Below are 10029 nucleotides of genomic sequence, written 5' to 3'. Positions count from 1 at the left end.
TTAATTTAATCTCAAATCGTATATTGTCAATTTTAAAGTGATGGTTAATGTTCACTGTCCTACTGCAATAGTGCTACAGAATCTGATGATGCTCTTTAATATAATGTAATTAAACTCAGCATTTATGAATAGCTTAATCTGTCCAGAAAAATAAGTATTAGGTTTCCCTAGGTAAAGCGTGCGCTGTTTGTAAGGTTGTCACCTAAATATAACTGTAGCAAAACTACAAAAATTGGCCTGGCCACCCAGGTGGGAAAATGTGATCACCCAACATTTAAAGGGTTATTATGGTCTGGTTTTAGGGTGAAGGTGCTTTTAAAATATTCATTTACACTGGTCCTAAAACATCCTTATTAGCAATAAAACATTACTTGGCCAGACTATTTTTGAAACAAATTCTTTAAAAGAAAATTTATGAGCCAATGAAGAGAAGTACGTGAATGAGCTCTAATGAATATGCTGTATTTTATTTCTTAATGAAATTCAGAAAAATGACCCACTTAAAATATTTCAATGATAATTGGATTTAGGCTAATGGTATCATTAGGAGTTCCGTAGTTGATTTAGTATAAATTTTATTCAAAATAATTCCTAAAGTATTTGTGTGTAATAATCTTAAAGGGGCTGTAATTCATAACGTATTTGTGTGTGATAATCTTAAAGGGGCTTTGATGCCCAGTTTTTCTTCACAGATTACAATTAAAGGGGAAAAAAAAAATTCTTTGAGCAAAAAATCAAGTGCTGTACGTCCGTCAGCCATAACATTATGACCAGCTGCCTAATATTGTGTAGGTCCCCCTTTTGCTGCCAAAACAGCCCCAACCCGTCGAGGCACGGACTCCACTAGACCTCTGAAGGAGTGCTGTGGTATCTGGCACAAAGAGGTTAGCAGCAGACCCTTTAAGTCCTGTAAATAGCGAGGTTTGGCCCCTATGGATGCGTCCTGGTGCCGTGTGTAAGCTACGCACCCCGCCAGCCACGCAATGTAAAAGAAAATGCGATTCATCGGACCAAGTCACCTTCTTCCATTTCTCCGTGGTCCAGTTTTTATGCTCACGTGCCCTTTGTAGGTTGTAGATTGTAGGTACAATCGCCAATAATATATCTTTACTACAAAGTATCAAAAGTTAGTCTCGTTAAAATTAATTTCAAACCTTTTGCTGTATGTTCCTTTTACATTTTTATTTTATTATACTATATTTTAGTTATATATATTAATAACTAGGAAAAAAAATCATCACATTGTGATTGCCCTGAGGTTGTATATAAAATAATCCTCAGTTGGCATCTATTAAGTATGAAATGTATCTAAGGAAAAAACAAGGACATCCTGCTTGTTTCTTTTCTCATTTCAAGTAATTTCCTGGCCCTTTTCCAACTTGCTGAGATACAAGGGGCGACCTTATGTGTATAAAAAATAATTGGACAGGACAAAAGCAATACAACAAAATGAGGTTACATGCAGGAAAAAAAAATGAGGACTGTGGAAATAAGTGATACAATAGAATATGGATGAAAAAATTCAAGAAAGAACACAAGAGGAACAGATGCCATAAGGGAAGGGTTGTGCAGGACATGACAAATTATAGTAAATTAGAAAAAATATATATTTAGAATGTGACCTCAAGAAAACATACATTACCATACACAATATATATGTCCACAACTAAAACTGGATAGCATTGCCTATGGACATTTATTGGCTATAGGAATGTATGTTTTGCAGGGGAAATAATAAAAAATATGCATTTTGGCTTATTTCCCAGGCAGCGGGCAACAGAATGGGAGCTATTTTGATACTCTTAATGGTAAGATATTGCAGAGACAGTGAGCTTATGTCTAAATGTGCACGTATTCATGTTAATAAGACTGTTTGGGGTCTGTAATGGACTTGTGCCATAGAAAATTAAACAAGGCAATGTAGAAGAAGACCTGGGAGACTACAGGCCAACAATCATACTAGGAGAGAATATATCCCAAATTATGTTGGGTCTTTTGATGGTCCGAGCAGCATGTACCTTGAACCTTATTCTATTACCCTGGGTGCCAAGCTTAGCCTATATTTTACTTTTAAGACACAGTACCAATACGGCCGATATTAGAAACATTAGATACTGCATCATCAAATTTGTAATTTTCCCATGGCCAGGAACGGAGAGAACTTTCCTAATTCTAATAGCAACAGATAGAAATGGACACTTTGTTGCCAGTAGCATCATGACAACTTCTCTCTTTCATCGGGGATGGGGGCTCAGTTTATTGATTTCTGTATAGCGCTGGTATGGCTTTGGTGCAAACTGTGTTTTTATATCGATTTTAACCTGAATTAACATACTACTAGTGTTTTATTTAATAGATGTAGCCTTTACAGCAAGAATCCTTATTCCCAGTGGAACCCATAATGTTGCAACATAAAGAAATTCCTATCTGTAAAAAAAAAAGGCTGTAATTTTATCATAGAAAAAGTGAATGCATGTTAGGCACCACAACAAAGCATGTTGCAGGCTTCATTCACCTATACTAACACAGATCACAAGTTGTTTTTTTTATGAATACCATGTTTAATAAATCAGCACTTCATCTGCTTCATATCTAAAACTGACCACAAGCATTTGAGCCATCAAAAACCAAGGCTTATTAATTTAAGTCAATGCCCATGAAATGAAGAGGCAGGCAGTGAATGGGTTTAGGCCCAGGCCTTAAATGGTGGAAACAATAGCCCACAGTGAAACACAATGGTGGAACCCAATAGCCCCAACTAGCATTCCATCCAACTGTCCATATTTTGGGGACAACTGACAGCTAGACATGTAATACCAAAACAGGCATTCTGGGCATTCATTTAAGATTCCCTCATACAACATATGCATGAATTGCCGTGATGTCACAATTCCACTCCTGTAAAACCTAATCCAGGGGAAATTATAAAAACATAGCTCTTTAATACCGCTTTTTATATTCATGGTCAATTTATATGGCCTGTTGCTTGTTACCAGAGGCACTGGTAGATGGTAGTAATGCAACATTAGGCTATACTTGTGTGGATAAAATAGCAAACATTTAGAACACATCAGTTATTTGAAACAGCAGCGAGCACACTAAGAGAAAAAAAACAAATGAAGGAGGGACAGGACTTCTTTCCTCTTGGTGTACCAACAACTTCACAGGCATATACAAACAATAAACAGAGCTGCACAGCGCCATCTACACCTCAAGCGCTATTCATAGATATTATATAGCACAGGCTGTATTTACCAACACCCTCCACAGCATGCGCAAAATTATACAACATTCGACCTCTATTGTATAAAACAATGATGTTCCTTCGGCAACGGTTTGGTGATTGTGTCTGCAGTCATCTCTTCTGATGGGAAATACTGAATATCAATAACTTCTTGCTCTTGCATGTCTTCAATGTGCTTAGTTCTAGGATTTACCCTTTCTGATTGTGCCAACTTTATACATGGCTTGAGAACAACCCTATTGTACTTTTTGCAGCACCAATAAGACAACTGTTGGCACAAGTGAAAATCCAGTTGGAGGAGATTCAATCAAAAAAGCCACATGGAATAAAAAAAAAATGCTTTAGGATGGAATTTAATTTAAGTGTCGTTACTAACTTAAGGGTTAACATTCCCTACAATTTCTTACATACCAAATATTAGCATTTTCATTTAAGCTTACCTCCCTTTGTACTTTTTAATATTGCTCAGGTTTAATTGGTAATCATGTTTTATCTTTTTGTATTTCATTTGCATACATTTTTGCTAGAAAGGAATAAACTATGTTTAGTGATTGCTCATTAAAATTAATGATGGCCACATTACCATTATGCCAAATTAGAAGAACTTGTGATTACCATTTATAATGCCAGTTGAAAGTTTAGATTTGCACTAGCTCCATATTTGTGTACATAGTGCCCCATAAAAATGCGGGACCTTGACATTAATTTAATTTTTTTTTTTTTTTTTAAACTTCAAAGGATTGTGTGACTACAATTCATACAGAGCAATGTTTAAAAATTGCTTTAAAATGTTATTGTCTAAACGTCAATTATTTATTTATTAACATTATGCAACGAACAAATACTCATGGCAAAATTAAAAAAAGAAAAGCACACAAATTAAAGTTACATCGTTAACAATAAAAAGGCAGTCGGTATCATGAAATGTATACATTAAGTTATGTAACAGTGTACTTTGGCTTTTGGTGGCATAATACCCTCTGAACACATAATCATAATTTATATTATATGGGGTGCACATTAAGGACCACTAGTATTTTATTTATCATAATTTCTATATTTTTTAAGCAAGGAAATGCAAATGTGGCTGTCAGATAGAAAAGGATAAGTTGAAAAAGATTCAGCCTGATTCAGATATGGTTCCCCTACTGTTTTGTACAGTGGTACAACATGCAGTTTTCCAATAACTTGGAACTTCGCCTAATAATAACCATACCTGCGAATTCTACAGGTTTAACACTGCTTGAAGTACTGCTTCCACTCTCTTCATTCTCCAGGGCAATGGATCAGCGCTAAGCCAAGCCCTCTCCCCATCCTATTCGCCTCTCAATCCTTACCAATGTAATACCAGCTAGAGCTAGATAGGGCTAGAAAAAGGACAATACCCTCATGGTATCCTGATTGCCCCAGTTTGACCTGCAGATCTAGTTTCGAGATCTGGTGTGTCTGTCGTTGGTAGAGCCTATGTGTCTAGAGATCAATTTAGACCTTTTCTGCATCCAGAGCCAGTTTACTAGAGATTGAGGTCCTGGCACCTAAAGGAACATGCTGATCAGCCTTGGACTATCTACAAAGGTGATGAGCTCTATTATGTTCAGTTCTATTTAGCTATCCTAGATCTGCAGGTTCAGCTGAACTTATCAACATCTCGGATGTTTTTGTCAGCCAAAAGGCATTTGAATAGGTTTTTATCCAGCTACCTTAATGATACAGATGCCTGCACCAGGGCCTTATACAGCTAACATACTAGTATTATAATGCGAAAATTTTTCTGTCTCTGCAAGAAGTGCCTGGATTAAAACCTACAACTACAAAGTTGCCACCAGTGGGCATGGAAGCAGCAACAAAAGAAGTAATGATAATAATAATAATAAATGATTAATGCTTCCCAGGAACTGTATAAGGACCAGCATCAATTGCTTTAATGACTAATGGACATAGATTTGGATCAGCAGCGATGGATCAGCATTTGTTTGTTGAATTTGCAGACACAGAACAAGTTGTACCTGAATGCAGCTCCTAGAAAGCTGGTGAATGTGTTTGCTCAATCTGGACATTTCAATTATATCTATCATTAGGTCTCCATAATAAGGAAGTGGTACATCCCACACAGTATTCACTAAATGTGTTAGTAGGAACGTGTGATTAGCCTTCATTTCTACTCTAAAACTTTCCTGGTAGCAAAAGGTCTTTTTATGTGTCAAGAAATATCAGATCATCGTGTTATAGTTTATTTATTCTAGTCACCGTGACATACAGTTTCGCAATCATTTCTCTTCGGGCTGTTTATAAGCCAAGATTTCCTTGAAGCCTGATATTTACTGTTTATTTTTCAATATTTCTACATCTAGATATTTGTTCTGTGTTGGACCAATAAAACTATCAGCTTCAACTATCCTAGGTCTTAAATACTTGAGCCTTAGGTCATAAATGCCAACATGGATTCAATAGGCCATAGAACAGTGGTGTCAAGAACGGTAGCATAAAATAGCCCTCTATACAACAGTAAGATTGCATTTAGGAATAGTGTTAATCTAGTTATGTATTCTGTCCACCCACATATTGATATTAAACAGGATGGAATTCATACAATTTTGATCAATCAAATAAAGGAACATGGGCACTCCATGAAGATAGAAGTATATAAAAAAGTCTTATTTGGATGCTTGATCCCATATGTCTAAAAAATATAGTGTGTCCACAATTATGCAAGGATATCCTCAGTACCCCGTGATTGCTGCCGTTCCTTCGGAATCACCCCGAGAACGATGGCTCATATGGTTCATATAAAGTTATATGAACATTGCGGGGCTCGGTGGTCTAAGCGTGGCGCCAGACTGTCTGGGCAGTACGGGAAGATGTGGACGTGATTTATGACCTTTTTATCACCTAACCTGTATATAAACCTGTGTGTTTCCCCAACAAAGTGTTCTTCTTTCCCTGGACATTAGTCTCGTCTAATGCTTCAGGGAACCGCTATATCACCTATTGTCCTTCTCAGGACAATCTCTCCACTGTCTGTAGCTGCGCCTCGGCGAGCTGTGGGGCTACGATCGGAGGGACACCAGGCCAGTTCCTGAACGCTGCCTCGCTAGTATCATCTAGCGCTGGCAGCAGTTTTAACCCTTTCGGTCCCGGCAGGAAGCATTGCATAACCGAAGGGTGTACCCAGTCGGGGTACAAGGGGTGCCCGTCACATAATCTATTTGTTCTGATCCCAGAGACAAAGAACAACAAAAATGTCTCATTGATAGATGGCCAAAGAGCCACAGAGAAATGATCAGGTCCCCTTAGTGCCCACTTACAGCCCACAGCTGGAGCTTCTAACCAAAATGACAAAAGAACTCCAAACAAAATTACATACAAATAAGAGGCTGAAAGATATATCCCTACTCCGCTCCATGAAACAACCCCCAAAAGTAAAACAACTTGTAGTAAAGAGCACCTTAAACGGCACTTCTGCTACGTCCGAAACTGGGCACACATACAGTATATACTATATAAGGTACCATTGTTACCACATGTTACCAATACCCCCACCCAAGTCTACACCATAAAATTAAAGGTACCTTCTTGTGCAAGTTATCTCCTATGGTAAATCTCATAATTTGTATTCGCTGCCCGAATTCTGGGCTATATGTAGGTGAATTAGGCCAGACTAAGAAGGAGATATACCCCACATAAACCGAAAAAGAACACACTTTTTGAAGACTACTTCTGCCAAATTTACACAGCATCAAATATCTCAGGGTCGCGATATCAATAGGAAATTTCCAGACACAGTGAGAAAAGAAAATATGGGGATACACCTAATGCTAAAATGTGACACCCTTAATCTAGACCTAACTCATAAATCAAGAATTTTTGTCATACCACACACACAATCAGTCTGATACATAGACACACAGTTTGCGGCAATCTACAACACTTAGAGAGACTACTCGTGCCAAATGCTACATCTCACACTAACAATACATTTGCGTTTCCATTTCATATCACTACACAAAAGCAATCTCTTCTAAATCTTTATATTTTGCTGTGATTGTCTGCATGTTACTGTAGAAATGTATGAGCAGTATCTGCTTCAAATGTATAATATGCCTCAAAAAAAAACTTAGATAGTCTTGAAAGCTTGCAATTCATTATACTTCAGATAGCAAATAATGGTATCATCCTTACCAAGAAATAATCAGTATTTACAACAGGGAAAAAAAACAGGCAGACCAGATGGACTGAATTGTTCTTAATCTGCTGTCAAATTCTATATTTCTAAAATGATACCAAATGCAAATGAAATGGCGTGGCTTTACCAATGTGCCCTTTACCAAGAGATCTACAAAGTTGTGACTGGAGTAGCAGGTTGTCAGTATACTTGAGTTCAGACAGAACTTAATTTAAGACAAAATGTAGTCAAGAGAGGATGCTTAGTATACATGAGATCAGACAGGATTTTCTGATTAGTTCAAGGCAACACCTTGCAAATTCTTGGTCTACTTCAAGAGATGACGGCAGACCTGATGCTGACCTTATAGAGGACTCAACAGATTAAGATGATTAAAAAACAAAACAAAACAGAGGTTATAGGGAAAGGTGGATGTCACACTACAAATTGCTGACAGCTGCAAGGGCAGACATTAAATGCACATCAACACTGATAATAGAAACCATTTTCAGAGGTCTAGAAAACCTGACACTTAAATATCTATATAGACTTTTTATTTTCATAGACTTGTTTCTTGATATAAAAAAAAGCTGGTGCTACTGCCTCCTAGTGCCTTTATGAGGCATTACAACATTCAGATTCAGCACTTTGCAAATGTGAGCTTGTACTATGCATTTAATACATATACAGATGCAAAGCAGAACAAATATTCACAGCATGTCATTGCTGATAATATTGGGATTTCTGCTATGCCTGTATTTCCACTTTACTGGTATTAAGAAAAAAATAATATTTTTAGTTTTTAAAATCAGATAGCTCTGCATGCCAATGACAGTGTTGTCCTTTGGCTAATTTGCAATAATATGGAAAATGTTGCAACATGTACCGTATTGGCTCGAATATAGGCCGCACTTTTTCCCCCCACTTTAAGTCTTTAAAGTGGGGGTGCAGCCTATATTCGGGGTCTAGCGCCCGCCGAGGCGTTCCGGGCGCCGGGCAGGCAGCGGGGTTAGGATACAGATCCCCCGCAGCGGTGCAGGGGACCTGCATCCTACTCTCTGATACGCTCAGACAGCCTCCCCTGCCCTGCCAGCACTTTCCACGGGGGGGGGGGGTGCCGGCACGGGAGATTGTCTAAGCGCATCGTACAGACGTTCACCGGCAGCGGCGATGCGCGTAAACAACCTGCTGGCACGTCTGCACGATGTGCTTTAACAATCTCCCTTGCCGGGAATTCCCACGGGGGGAGTCCCGGCAAGGGAGATTGTTAAAGCACATCGTGCAGACGTGCCGGCAGCGGAGGTTGTTTACCCGCATCGCCACAGCCGGTGAACGACTGCACGATGCGTTTTACCTCTGCCCCCACGACTTACCAGAGCAGACTCCCGGGTGTCTTGCGGGGCCGGCGGGGGACATCTACGCAATACGCGTATACAACTTCCGGTGCCGGCACTCAGCGGATGTGAGTAAGTCAACTCTGGTAAGTCGGGGGGGGGGAGTGGCAGCATATCTCGGGGGGGAGGAGGAGGACAGTGGCAGCATATCTCGGGGGGGGGGACAGTGGCAGCATATCTCGGGGGGACAGAGTGGCAGCATATCTCGGGGGGGAGGACAGAGTGGCAGCATATCTCGGGGGGGAGGACAGAGTGGCAGCATATCTCGGGGGGGGGACAGAGTGGCAGCATGTCTATTAAAAAAACTTTTTCTTTAAAAAAGCACCAAACTTTTAGGGTGCGGCCTATATACGGGGGCGGCCTATATCCGAGCCAATACGGTATTTATCTTTCTTCTTTGTGTTACAAATCTGAATAATCAGATGAACAAAATAGCATTCTTTATTTTAAATAATGGGATCTGTTAAATTATTTAATTACATCAAATATTAGGTTGTGGTATTTATTTATTTTTAATGGTCTTTGGTCAGTAAACAATTAGAAGTTTATGTCCAGCTGGCGATGACAAGTACTTTGCAAATTACTCATCATTTTAGCAAAAAAGACACAATTTCTACAACTCACATGTTAATAGCCAGCAAGACTTTGCCTACAGAGGTTATTCTAACAGCTATGGCACGTAGTGCTTTGTTACAAAGGGTGTAACTTAGCCCATGTCCTGCTATGGTCACCTTACCAACCTCTAGTCATTCCAAAACATAAAAACAACTAGTAACTTCACATTACAAACTTTCTAACAATGCCTTTTGTTTTACACCAGGCAAACAATGTTTTTCTTTAATTCTGTACCCCCCTCTGCTGTCAGAGTGGTTTGGTCTGATCTCTTCCGCACTTCTAGCTGGTCTCCTACCTATCACTGCTTCTTCATAGACAGAGTTCCCACCTGGGCAGATAAACAGTTTGCAGGCTGCAGACACAAGGTGTTTTTTTTCTTTCAAACATGTATTGTAGCTAGGGTTAGTTAATACTCCAACTCTCATGACTCTCTGACAGTCTGATATGTTAGGTATCATGGGAAAGTGAGCACAACTTGAGAGTCAAAAGGTTAGTTTTTATATCGTTATGGATTGACACTGCAGCTGCTAAGGAATGAACATCTCATGATTCTCAGCCATCCATTTATTTGGCTGAACACTATGCCAAATGTTACCACAAATCGCTGGAAAACT

The sequence above is a fragment of the Sceloporus occidentalis genome, unplaced genomic scaffold (genome assembly GCF_023333645.1).
Source record: "Sceloporus occidentalis isolate IW3139 unplaced genomic scaffold, rSceOcc1.0.p SCAF_258, whole genome shotgun sequence".
NCBI lineage: Eukaryota > Metazoa > Chordata > Lepidosauria > Squamata > Phrynosomatidae > Sceloporus > Sceloporus occidentalis.
Note: the sequence above shows the minus strand (reverse complement) of the source record.